Below are 13,337 nucleotides of genomic sequence, written 5' to 3' on the forward strand. Positions count from 1 at the left end.
CCCAGAGAAGTGCTCCAAGGTACATATAAAGAATCCTCACAAATATAAAAGGCAGCAAGTGTGTTAAGTGACAACCTGAATCCTAAAGTTTTGCCGACATGATGTGATATTGTATCATTCCATTTCAGAATTCATCAAGACTTCAACATTGTTTGTGAAGTTCCTGTTTATAATCACTTCATCATCAGCCATTTTCAATCCACTGCAGGATGAAGGCCTCTCCAGCAACTTTCCAGTTCCTTCTGTTTTGAGCACTGGCCATCCATTTACTACCCAAAAACTCATGAATTTCATCTATCCATCTCCGCCTTTGTCTTCCAGGTTTTCTTCTAGCTCCTCTTGGGTACCATTCTGTTATTTTCTTAGTCCATCTGTCATCATGTCTTCGAGCTATGTGTCCTGCCCAAGACCATTTTAGTTCTTTAGTTTTGATAAGAATGTCCTTTACTTGAGTTTGCTGCCTAATCCATGTGTTTCTCTTCTTATCTAACAGTCTGATTCCCAATATAATTCGTTCCATTCTTCGCTGTGTAGTTCTCAGCTTCTCTTCCATTTTTTTGGTGAGTGCCCAAATTTCACTTCCATAAGTCATGGTGGGGAGTATACATTGGTTCATTATTTTACGTTTCAGACAAACTGGGATATTGCTGTTCAGTATGTGACTATATTTGCTGAATGCTATCCATCCAAAATTTATTCTTCTCTTGACTTCCAGCCATTTATCATTATTACAGGTAATAACTTGTCCCAGATAAGTATATGACTCCACCTTTTCAATTACTTCTCCTTCAATCATTCTTTCCCTTTCTGTGGCATACTTGTTCATCATTACTTTTGTTTTAGCCATATTCATCTTTAGTCCAAAATCCTTACTAACTGTGCATAACTGATTAAGATTTTCCTCTAATTCTTTGGGATCGTGGCTTATGACCACAATGTTATCTGCAAATCGTAAATGGTTTAGGTACTCTCCGTTCACATTGACTCCTTTCTGCAACCAGTCTAATCTTCTGAAAGCTTCCTCAAGGGCAGCAGTAAACAGCTTCGGAGATATTGTGTCTCCTTGTCGAACTCCTTTCTCGATTTTAAATTTCCTACTGTCTTTGTCTAGTCTAATAAAGGAGGTAGCATTCTCATATATTTTCTTCAAAATCATAATATATGGGGTATCTATGCCTTGTCTTTCCAGTGTCCGAAACATTGCCTTATGCTGTATGGAGTCAAATGCCTTTTCATAATCCGCAAATGCCAGGCATAATGGTGTTTTATATTCATTTGCTTTCTCCATTAGCTGTGATATTATGTGAAGGTGATCCATAGTTGAGAATCCTGTCCTAAAGCCAGCTTTGTCTTTCGGTTGATTCTCATCAAGTATTCTTTCTAATCTGTTAGTAATGACCCTTGGGAACAACTTGTAGATGTGGGATAACAAGCTAATTGGTCTATAATTTCCAATTTCTGATTTATCTCCTTTCTTATGCAGCAAAACTATGATTGCATTATTCCACTGCTTAGGTGTCACACCTTTTCTAATGCACTTTGTGAAGAGCCTTGCCAGTTTTTGTGTTATGTCTCTTCCTCCCAATTTTAAAAACTCTACAATAACTTCATCTTCCCCCGGGGCTTTCTGATTCTTCATTTTCTTCAATGCATGTTCTGCCTCATCAGGAAGAATATCGGGTATGTCATATGTGTTGCTACTTTGCAATCCATCTTCCCCACTGCTGGAATCATTCCCTCGCTCCTTGTATAATTCTCTATAGTAGTCTTCTGCTATTTGAATTATGCCTTCTCTGCTGTTTATAAGTACGCCATCACTATTCTTCAGTTTCAGTATCATTTGTCTTTCTGTATTACTGCTCATGGCTGCTGATATAAATCCTCTGTTTTTCCTTAATGTTTGTTCTACTTTTCTTGTGTTAAATCTTCTTATGTCCTCTCTGAGTCTCTTTCTAATGGCTTTGCATAACTCAGTGTACTCAATTTTCTCCCTGTCAGTGTTTTTCTTGCTCTTCATTTGTCGTCTTCGGTTCATCATGACAAGTGTTTCTTGACTAATTTTTTCTTCTTTGGATTTCTTTTTCCCTATAGGTTTCTTGGGCTTTATCACTTTCAGAAAGGTTTAGTATTCCTCGTCGATATCTTGGTCCTGAGCAGTCTGCAGAAGCTCAAACTTGTTCTTAAGTTCTAGTACATACTGCTTTTTCTCCTCCTCTGTTATCTCAAAGACCTTTGTATTATTTACTCGAGTCAGTTTTTTCTTTCCTTTCCTACATCTATATCAAGTGTACATCTTACCATTCTGTGATCACTTCCAACATTTACCTTATTCAGGACGATAACATCATTCACAATATATCTTCTGTTAGTGAGGATGAAGTCGATTTCATTAGTTGTTAATCCATTTGGACTCTTCATTGTCCACTTTCTGTTCACCCTTTTCTTGAAAAAAGTGTTCATTACTGACAGTCCTTGAGATTCTGCAAATTCCACAAGTCTTTCACCTCTTTTATTTCTTTCACCAATTCCAAAATTTCCTATAGTTCCTCTTTCTGCGCTGTTTTGCCTTTTTCCAACCTTAGCATTGAAGTCCCCCATAATAATAGTGTAGTGGGTTTTCTGCTCATCTAGAAGACTCTCAATTTCGGTGTACATTTCTTCAACCTCTTTATCATCAAGGCTCGATGTTGGTGCATAAATCATTATAACCTTTACCTTGTACCTCTTAGAAATTTTGAGTATTAGTCTTGACACCCTTGGTGATGTACTTTTGAATTCCAAAATGTTGTTTTTAAAATCTTTGTGGACCAGAAACCCAACTCCACCTTCACTCCTTTCGCTGTTTCCATTGGTGTACAGCAGATTTCCACTTGATAAACTTATAAGTGATTCATTTCTTCTTCTTGTTTCAGCCAAACCGATGATATTCTAATTCACATTTTCTAATTCCTTTTCCAGCTCTAATATCCTGTCTTCACCGATGAGTGATCTTACGTTATAACAGGCCAAGTTCAGTTTTTGTGCATGGCAGCCTGGTCGTACCCAGAGATTCTTAGCACCCTCTGCTTCCACTCTGACCCTCTCGCTGCCGTAAGAGGGAGAGTGAAAGCTGCTGGGGACTGAGGGCCATTTCTTTTGTCGTGCTGTCATATGCTGGAGGGTTTGGTCTTTTCCTCTTCACGCTGACCAGGCGTCTTGAAGAGAACCACTCTACATGTTCGTTGCCACCTAAGTGACATAACAGGGCTTACCATCGAGAAGGTGTGCATGAATGGATTTTAGGGAGGCAGGCCAACCGGACTTCTCCTAAATTTTCTGTAATAGAGAGATATTGGATCCATCAGTGTTTTAGGCTGAGTGTCTGATAACACACAGGATATCTGTTCCCCTCTAAGCCCCTATAATCACTTACTATCTCCTTTCAGAATTTACTTATCTTTCATTATTAACAAGTGTAGTTTTGAAAGTGAATGACTAAATAAAAATGACAGCATATGACTTCTAATTTCATCATGGACATAAGCAAAGTGTTGAACTGTTTTGTGTTGTGTGCACAGAACTTTTTAATATTAATAAATGATTTTTTAGTATAAAGCAACATTATGAGACAGAAAAACACAAATGGTAGCAAGATAATGTTAAGCAACCTTCAGTTATATCGTATTGGGGCAAAGAATGAAGTGCAAGACATTCCAAGAGCTTCTAGTGGTTGCAGGATGTCACTCAAACATCTGAACTCGAGTGATGAAGGTCACAACTTTCAACACATCTCCAGGTTCGTGTTTTGGGATTGGGACCATTTTCAGATTGGTGTCCCAGAAAGATTCTCATTTAGTCCTCTGAAAGTTGGCTCTTATTAGTGCTGCATTGACACCATAAGGAAATTTCATGAAGAAATTTTATTAGAAAGCAGAATCTTGTGTTACAAATTGCAGTACAACAGATTGCAATACAGTGAAACAACAGTGTTGGCAAAAAAGAGGATGAAACCCAAATAAGCTGCAGTTTTTTGAAGGTAAGATATTTATTGACATTGAAACATGCAGTATACAAGTGATTCTTAATGTTTTCCAAAAAGGACTTGAATTGGAAAATAATGAATCATATTTAGTATCTTCAGTACACAGCTACTTCAATGATTGACCTTCATATTGGTAAGGTTTCCAGGAAATTTAACAGAAAATGGGATTACCAGAACATTGTTTTATAAAACATAGCAACTGGTGGCATACTCTTGCACCAGCAGTTCAGTGTCTCTTGAAGCATTTAAAGAATGCTTTTTTAAGTACATTTCATCCAAGAAAGAAAAGTTAATTAAGCTAGCTACAAGGAAATTACTTGCATTCCTAATAAATGGTTAATGAAAGCTCAGTTAAGATTTGTTGCATCCAGTGCTTTAATGTTCTCTAAGTTTACCACAGTGTTTTAGAAAGAAGAGCCACTAATGCACAATTCACATTATGAAGTACAGCAGTTGGCTTTAACCATTAGGAGTAGAATTTCTAGGCTGAAGCAGCTTAGGCATTTTCAAGAAATTTAAATATTTATCTTTTTGAAGCAGAAACTTACTTCCTGTGAACTTCAAGTTAATTTGAACTGGTATTTCACATTTTATCATTACCTGAAATGGAAAATATTCACCTCTTCTGAAGGTATCACAAAGTAATAGGAAGTTATTATTGGAAATAAAACAATAGAATATAATCTATTATTTTAGATTATATTAGATTCTATTATTTTGAAAATAAAATAATAGAAAAGTTGTTTTCAACCCACTGAATGGTGCCAGTGCAGAAGTTTAAGAAACATCTTAAAATTAGCTGTCTCCTTACCAGCAAATATTGAAGTTGATTTACTAATGGACAAGTGGAATGGGGCATAAAATAATTGATTAGCAGTAGACTTTTTTTTTTCTCAAGTAATAAATCTTCAATTGGAAGTCAAAAATATCCAACAGTAACCAAGATTATGAAAACTAGTCGTGCACTCTCCTGTGTAGACATAGAATGGGATTTTTCTCTTTCTAGAAGAGTAATAATGATAAAGCTTCACTGAAAGTTAGAAATTTAAATGCATGACTAGTAGCAATTCTCTCAAGTAATTTGATAACAGACTAGAATTTGCCCCTGTTACTTAAATTTACAAGTTTAGTTTATGCCAAATACAAAGGATATATCAACTATCTAGAAGATGAAATGCAAGCTAAGAAAGAAGCAGTCAGGAAAGTAATTATATAAATTTTCAGGAGACAGAGAACTTTATAGTAAGTACAGAGTAGTCTGTAGGTAAGTTACTCAGGAGATTAGGTGTTCTGTGGAGGAAATGAGAGTAGCTGCAGTGAAAAATGCAAAAGGAATGGCCAAAAATAATGATGAAATTGCAGTTATTGAAATTAAGTTTAAAGACTCAAATAAAGATGTTCATGCATACATGTCTGTATGTCAGATAAACTTTTGGATGGGGATAATAAGTGTAAAAAAGCATTGTTGATGGAGAATTTTGAAAGAGCTAAACTGGCACCTGCTATTATAGGAGTTATGAAAGCCTGTGAAGAAACTGCTGTAAAGAAAAAGAGGAAGGGGAAAGACTGTGTATTTTGTCTAGTGCATGCTGAGCAAATGGTTGAAATAGTGGCACAACCAATGAAAGAGGAATAAAAATAATTCGTATATAAACCTTTTCAGTTCCAAGCTAAAAGAATTGAATCCTGCCCAACTGACCTATGGTGTTGATTTGCTATATTTGTGGTTCCCCCTAGCTCCTCTTCTCTGAATTTTTTTCAGAAACATTTGGAATCTTTGAAGCACAAATATAATTGTCTTTACTCTTCTCATTTCACTAAAAAACTGGAAATTGAACTTGTAAGGAATCTGTTATACATTATCAAAACCATTCATAAATAAATGTTTGTTCAAAAAATTGGCTTCAGGTTTTGCATCTACAAAGATAAATCGTGTATCACTTGAAAGGGGGAACTGAGTTTATGTTAAGCAGAATTTTAATGTTCATTTTTAAATGTGAAACTAAGTAATTGATGCATTTGCACAAATAACTAACATTGTGAAATAAGCTATTATAACAAAGATAACGGTTGAATCAGTAGTGTAATGGGTAAAATTTGCATTTGTATTACTTCAGGTATATGTGATTAAGTCCAGGCATAGGTTTTCTTTTCTTATTCATCCCCCTCCCCCTAACTATTCCTTGACCATGTTGACAAAAAATTGAGCAAAATGATATACATAAATAAATAAATAAAAATGTCATCAGGCAGGGAATTTGCTGATTAAATAAACTAACTAGGTGGTAGATGACTCTCATCAACCGGTGCAATACCACCACTTTGCTTATTGGAGGCTTGAAGTGGTGGAACCCATGTTTAGTCTCCAGAGCTAAGTTCCGGTCAACCGTTCCCCATCTCTTCCATCATGTGGTATGACTGATGACTTTTGAGGTTATTATGAACATCATGGTGTTGCACAGGCTGACCACTAGTTAGTACACCAGAATGAACCTATTGGTAACTCTTTAGGAGGCTTCCGGATCAGCTAGTATATAATCTTGCTACCTCTACTCTGCCAGATAGTGACTGGAGGGAGTCCGAGTAGTGCGTATGGGGGGGGGGGAATTGTTGAGGCCACATCATGTGAAAGATCTGGGTATATTCTTACCATGTATAGGCCATATCCAAAAATTTCATTACTTCATACAGCATGTCCCCCCAACTTTTTCTTACCATTGAATACACCATGAATTGTCAAACTAATAGAGTAAGCTTATCTGCGAAAAGATCTAAACTTCCCAAACACTTCCTAGTTCATTTCACAAATATACGTGGTCTCAATTCTAATCTCAACAACATCCATTTCCACTTGCAGTTTGACAAACCCCATGTACTTTTTCTGAAAGAATCTCAGTTATCGGTTGATTCAACTACTGCTCATCTCAGTTGCCCAAATTATTCGCTGTATGATTCCTTTCACCTCAAAGGTGGTACTTGTGCATATGTTCGTTCTGATATTCCCTGTCAGAACTTGGTAATTTGGAATCTCTGCTTTTCAATCTTCTCTGGCTTAAAATCTCTCTCTCTCTCTCTACCTCAGTATGTCAAATTTGTCTGTTGTCTCTACTGTTCTCCCAACTCCACTAATCACTTGGAGCTCTTTGATTTCCTCTTTTTAGCTTAACTTTCTCCAGTCCAACTTTCCTAATAGTGAGGTAATTTTCCTTGGTGATTTTATTGTTCACAACTCCAGCTGGCTTCCGTTCTCTTGTCACACCGACCTAGCTGGTCAAGATGCTGAGGCTTTTGCAATTAATAATGACCTTGCACAGATTGTTCATTTACCTACAAGAATAATGGACAATCCTAACCATACAGCAAACACGCTTGATCTTTTTCTCACAAACAACCCTTCTAAGTACATGGTTGAAGTGAGTGGTCCTTTAGACACCTCAGATCACAACTTGGTGATTGTCTCTACTCCAATGGAGCCTTTATCTCATGACTATTCCCAACCTCGTATTATTTGGCATTACAAGAATGCAAAATGGGATGACCTGTGAGATTTCTTTTCTTCTTTTCCTTGGTCGGATTACTGTTTCAAAACTTCTGATGTCCTGTTTGCTCAGATCGTGTCAGTGAAATTATTCTTGTAGGAATGGAATCCTTTATTCCACACTCCACTTTAAAATCTCGTCCTTTATCTAAACCTTGGTTTTTCAATAAATGTGCTAAGGCTGAAGAGAAGAACGTTGCATATCGTAATTGGCTTGTTTTCAAATTCTTCAGTTTCATTTTCTGCCTACACCAAAGCTCACAATAATTGTAAAGCAGTTATTAACCAGTCCAAACTAGATTTTGAACAGGCTAAGAGTAGAAAACTTGCTTCTTTCCCTAATGGTAGCTGAGTATTCTGGTCTCTTGCCAAAGCTATTGGCCACAACTTTTGCCCATCTCTGCTCCCACCTCTTGTCAAAATGAGACGATTCTGTTGTCACTTTAGCCAAGGATAAAGCTGACCTGCTAGCATCCCATTTTTCTTCCAACTCATGTATTAATGATCTTGGTAAAACACTTCCCACCATTCCTAGCACGCTCCATTCAATGTCTCCTGTGGTCTTCCATCAAAAGGATGTCAGAAGGATATTGACGAATCTTGATGCTAAGAAATCTCCAGGCCCTAATGGTATTTCTCCACTTGTTCTCAAAATCGGTGCTCCTGAACTTACTCCTGTTCTCTGCCGCCTTTTTTCACTTTCTAATTGCAAAGGTGTTTTTCCTTCTGCTTGGAAATTTGTTCATATACAGCCAGTTCCTAAAAAGGGTGACAAATCCCTCCCATCCAATTATCATTCCATTGCAGTTACTTCTACTCTTTCTAAAGTAATGGAGAAATCAATTAACCGCCAACTCTTAAACTATCTAGAAACATTCCGTCTGATCAACGATTGCCAGTATGAATTCCGTCAGTGTTGATCCACTGGTGATATTCTGGCTTATGTCACCCATTTATGGACTAATTCAATGGAAAGGTTCGTTGAAACACAAGTAGTTACTCTTGACATCTCAAAGGCTTTCGATCGTGTTTGGCATTAAGGTCTTCTAAACAAGCTTCCATATTATGGTTTGCCAACTGTTTTTTTGTAATTGGTTATCCAGTTTTCTCAATGATCGCTCACTGAGGGTGATGGTAAATGGCTCTCTGTCTTCTAACTTCTCCACTAATGCTGGTGTCCCCCAAGGTTCAATACTTTCCCCCACTCTTTTCTTCTTTAATATTAATGACCTACTTCCATTGACTGGAAATCCTATCCATAGCTTTGCCGATGATAGCACATTGCATTCCACTTTCCATTTTGAGAAACCTTGCCTTGCTCAATGAGCTTCAACTTCTTTAATATCCGCTACCAATTCCTTAAATGCCAATGTCCAGGTAATCCTCCAGTGGGGCAAAGACCCCCAAGGTTCAATACTTTCCCCCACTCTTTTCTTCTTTAATATTAATGACCTACTTCCATTGACTGGAAATCCTATCCATAGCTTTGCCGATGATAGCACATTGCATTCCACTTTCCATTTTGAGAAACCTTGCCTTGCTCAATGAGCTTCAACTTCTTTAATATCCGCTACCAATTCCTTAAATGCCAATGTCCAGGTAATCCTCCAGTGGGGCAAAGACAACTTAGTTGATTTCAATCCTTCTAAAACTCAGTCTTGTCTTATATCTCGCAAAAAGGATTCTTCTGCTCCTATGCTTATCTTTAGTGACACTCCGATTTCTAGGCAAAATGATATATCTCTTTTGGGGATTACCCTGACTTCTAATCTCTCTTGGCACAAGCACATTACAAATATTGCTTCTTCTGCATCTAAAAAACTTGGTTTTCTCTTTCGCTCTTGGCATTACTTTTCTTCCAAACAGCTGTTCACTCTGTACAAATTGGAAATCTGCCCTATCATGGTGCCCCCAGTACCTTTATCAGGCTTCTAGATTCCATTCATTCAGAAGAAGGCAGTTAGGTTAGTTAATGACTCATCTCTAACAGAGTCTCTCCACTCGCTGTCTCATAGACGTAATGTTTCTGCTGAATGCCATTTCTACAGATACTTCCATGGGTACTGTTCTTCTGAATTGGCTTCTATAATTCCCGCTCTCTCTTTCAAAACATTCCGAACACATGCTGTCACCAGCCAATATCCATTTACTGTCCAACTTCAAATTCACAGAATCAATTTTTCATCTTCTTCGTTTATTCATTCAGTTGCCGTTTTCTGGAACAGCCTTTCTTCATACGTATTTCCTGAAAATTACAGTCTACAGAAGTTCAAGTCTAATGTCAACAAATATCTTCTTTCATCTTCTCAACCTCCAGCCCAAGCACGGTACTAAGTACTGTAGGTTCTAATACCTCTCGTGTTTGGGGTTTTCATAAAAAAAAAAAAAAAAAAAAAAAAGCTATTCAACATTATACTGGAATCTTATATTTGACCTTTATAACCAACTTGTCACAGCAGTGTGCAGTCTACTTGGATCACAAATATCATAGAACCTTGTATACCAAATGTGTAATCCTAGTATTAACTCCATGTTTATAATGTGCACATCTTTGGATACAGTTGACTTTTCAAAAACATTTATTCAAGTTAAATCATCATTTGCCACAAGCCTTAAGATCTCTGATGCAGAGTTAGGCATTTATTACCAAATTAAAGGAACAAGTAAATATTATGAGCTATGGTGCTTACACACCATAGTTCATGACACAGACCTGCTGAGATGTATGTGGTACATATAGATTGTCAGTCATCCTACAACCACTATAGCTGATGAAGGTGGCCGCTGCTGCCGAAAGCTCCCGTGTTAGTGATTTTAAACAACTTTTATCGCTTTTAATTTTATATATTTCATTGTATTTTATTCTTGTTATACAACATTTATTTTATTTTGTTTTAATATTTTAATATACAGTTATACGAACAGTACGCATGTAGTAGTAGTAGTAGTAGTAGCGCATGTGATGCAAGAAAGCAAGTGTATGAGCTTATGCAGCATCAGCCAAAAAAAAAAAAAAAAAAAAAAAATCACACCATTCCCTCCAAATACCTGTTCAGTTCCTCCTTAAATTTATTCAACCTATCAACTTCCACAACGACAGATGGAAGTTTGTTCCAGCAATTAACCACCCGCTGGCTAAAGGCAAATTTCCGCACATCTATTCTACATCTGTCTTTTCTTAATTTGAATTTATGCCCCCTTAGGTTCGTAATCTGAACAAGTGGAAGGATCCCATCAGAATTCAGCGTGCCCAACCCATTCAAGGCCTTATACACCTCAATTAGATCACTGCGCAGGTGCCTAGTCTCCAGCCACTGCAATTTGCAGAATTTAAGCCTCTCTTGGTAAGAGGGATCCCTTCATTCCCCTCACCAATCTTGTTGCCCTTCTCTGTACACTCTCAAGTAAATCTACATCCTTCCTAAAATGAGGCCTCCAGACCTGTATGCAGTACTCAAGGCGTGGCCCGACCATTGCCTTGTATAGAGGGACAATCACCTCCTTCTCCCTGCTAGCAAAATTCCTATATATCATTGACAAAACCCCATGACCTGCCCTGGCAGCCTGTCTGCATTGCTCAGAAAACTTCATATCTGACTGCACAATTACTCCCAGGTCTTTTTCATTTTCTACCACCTTAAGCATAGTACCACACAGTTGGTACATTTCTCTGGGGTTACTTCTACCCATACGCAGTATGGGTAGAAGTAACCCCAGAGAAATGTACCAACTGTGTCAAGGCTAAACTTCAGTTGCCACTTCTTAGCCCATCTGCCCAAATTATCTAGCTCCTGTTGCAGTAGCACACTGCCATTACTGTCATTAACAACCCTGGCAACCTTTGTATCATCTGCAAACTTCGACATTAAGCCTGATATACCTTCATCAATATCATTGATAAATATACAAAACAACAGTGGACCTAACACCGAACCCTGTGGGACTCCACTAATAACATTAGTCCACGAAGAGCAGCACCCATTGATTACCACCCTCTGTCTTCTCCCAATTAACCATACTTTTATCCATTGTAGCAACTTACCCTTAATACCATTCTGCTCCAATTTGTATTTTATTTTATATTATCATAATAAAGGCATTTTATAGATTAAAGTCAGTGTTATTTAGTAGCATTACAGATGAATTACAGAGTTCCTGACTCAAAGAGGCCTTTTCAATGAAATATTATGAGGCAGTACTTTAAAACTTATTGCAGTACACCATTGAATTATGTTGTAATAAAGCAGGGTACTATTTCAGTGCAAGCTATTAAAAAATTGAAATGGTTTTATAAAATAACATTGATCTGTGTTATGTTTTTCTGTAGGCCATCTTGGGGCACTGATGTCCCATCAATAACAGTGACAGTGCTTGGACTCAGGCTCTTTAGAAATTACTGTGTGTGTGTGTGTGTGTGTGTGTTAGGTTGACTACATTTGTCCATGTAGTCACCCTAAAGTAATTGATATCATTTTGATGGTAATGTTATCTGATTAAAAACAATATTAGATACTGTAGGTTGGCTACGTGGACAAATGTGGTCATTACTTTTGAGCCCAAAGTCCAAGCTGGAGGGATAGCAGCAGCAGCATCTCCAGACGGTCAATGGTATAACATAATGCAGAGGAGCTTATTTATAAAACTGTTTTGACTTTTCAATAACCTGTACTGAAGTAGTACCCAACTTTGTTACATAGTAGTTATAATAGCCATGTGGTAACGTTAAAAGAAGCCGTTTTCTTCTTCCTGTGTTCAAATCCCTCTTGTTTTTTTTTAAAGGCCGCCGTAACCTAGTGGTCAGGTGCGCAGGTGCATAAGTACACGTGCCTTGAGTGACCGGGATTGAAGCCCGTGACTTGTATTCTGTCTATCTTGTGAACTCCTCTGACCGTTTGGTCGTCCCTGAGTATAAACAGAAAACGTATTTATTTTATTTTATTTTAACACTGGGCTCGTAAGTGTTTTTATTTTACTCATGATGTAGGTTGTTCCAATTGGAAATTTTCTCCAAACTAGTGCTTAGCTGCTCATTCAGTTTCAATATATTCATGCAATGTTCACCACAAGGTCACTAATAGTGGCTGCCTGCTATCTGATTGGGAACCAAATAGTTCTCAAAACCAGTTACAGTAGTGCCTTGAATTTTTTTAATAGATTAATCTTTCAGTTAGTTATTTTTTACTGGACAGGTGCAGCTCTCTCTCTCTCTCTCTCAAGATCCTGAGTCCAAATACTCTCACTGGACAGGAAAAATTAGACTTTCACATGAATAATCGTTAGGTCATAATTTTCAACTTTTTGTAATGAGGCTAAGAAAGTTAAATACTGCTCAGTCGCTCTTAGATAGGGCTTATCTATATTTGGTGCATTTTTTATGTATGGAAAAAAACAGTGGTTCCTCATTTTCCTTGTTTTGTTCAGAATAGACAGTTGCATTCATGGTTTTTCAATGCAACCAGAGAATCCAATCCAAACCACAAAATATAGGTCCTCTGTGTGTAGAAAACCAATTGCCCTTCTGTCCTCTATATTTATTCATCTCTCTAGTTCAGCAAGTTTTCGACTTTTTTGAGAATGTGATCATATCAATTCAAACCCATAAAAGTAGTTCTTCCACTGGGAAAATATTTTTGAAATTAATGATGACATCAAATGAAGGCCATTTTCATATTTTATTTAAAAAAAAAAGAAAAAAAAAGAACACTTCTTAGATTGATTGTGTTCAGTATTTAAGTGATATTGCAATTTTTTTTGGTTTCAGCAATACATCGGAAAAAA

At 37.2% G+C, this 13,337-nt stretch overlaps 1 protein-coding gene across 3 annotated transcripts in view; it reads left to right on the forward strand.

Annotated features, from left to right (window-relative positions):
• Elp3 (elongator complex protein 3) overlaps positions 1-13,337 on the forward strand; it is a 184,985-nt gene that overhangs the window by 105,545 nt on the left and 66,103 nt on the right. The gene's annotated exons all lie outside the window — the stretch shown is intronic.

The sequence above is a fragment of the Mastigoproctus giganteus genome, chromosome 9 (genome assembly GCF_048544385.1).
Source record: "Mastigoproctus giganteus isolate SK-2022 chromosome 9, ASM4854438v1, whole genome shotgun sequence".
NCBI classification, from domain to species: Eukaryota; Metazoa; Arthropoda; class Arachnida; order Uropygi; family Thelyphonidae; genus Mastigoproctus; species Mastigoproctus giganteus.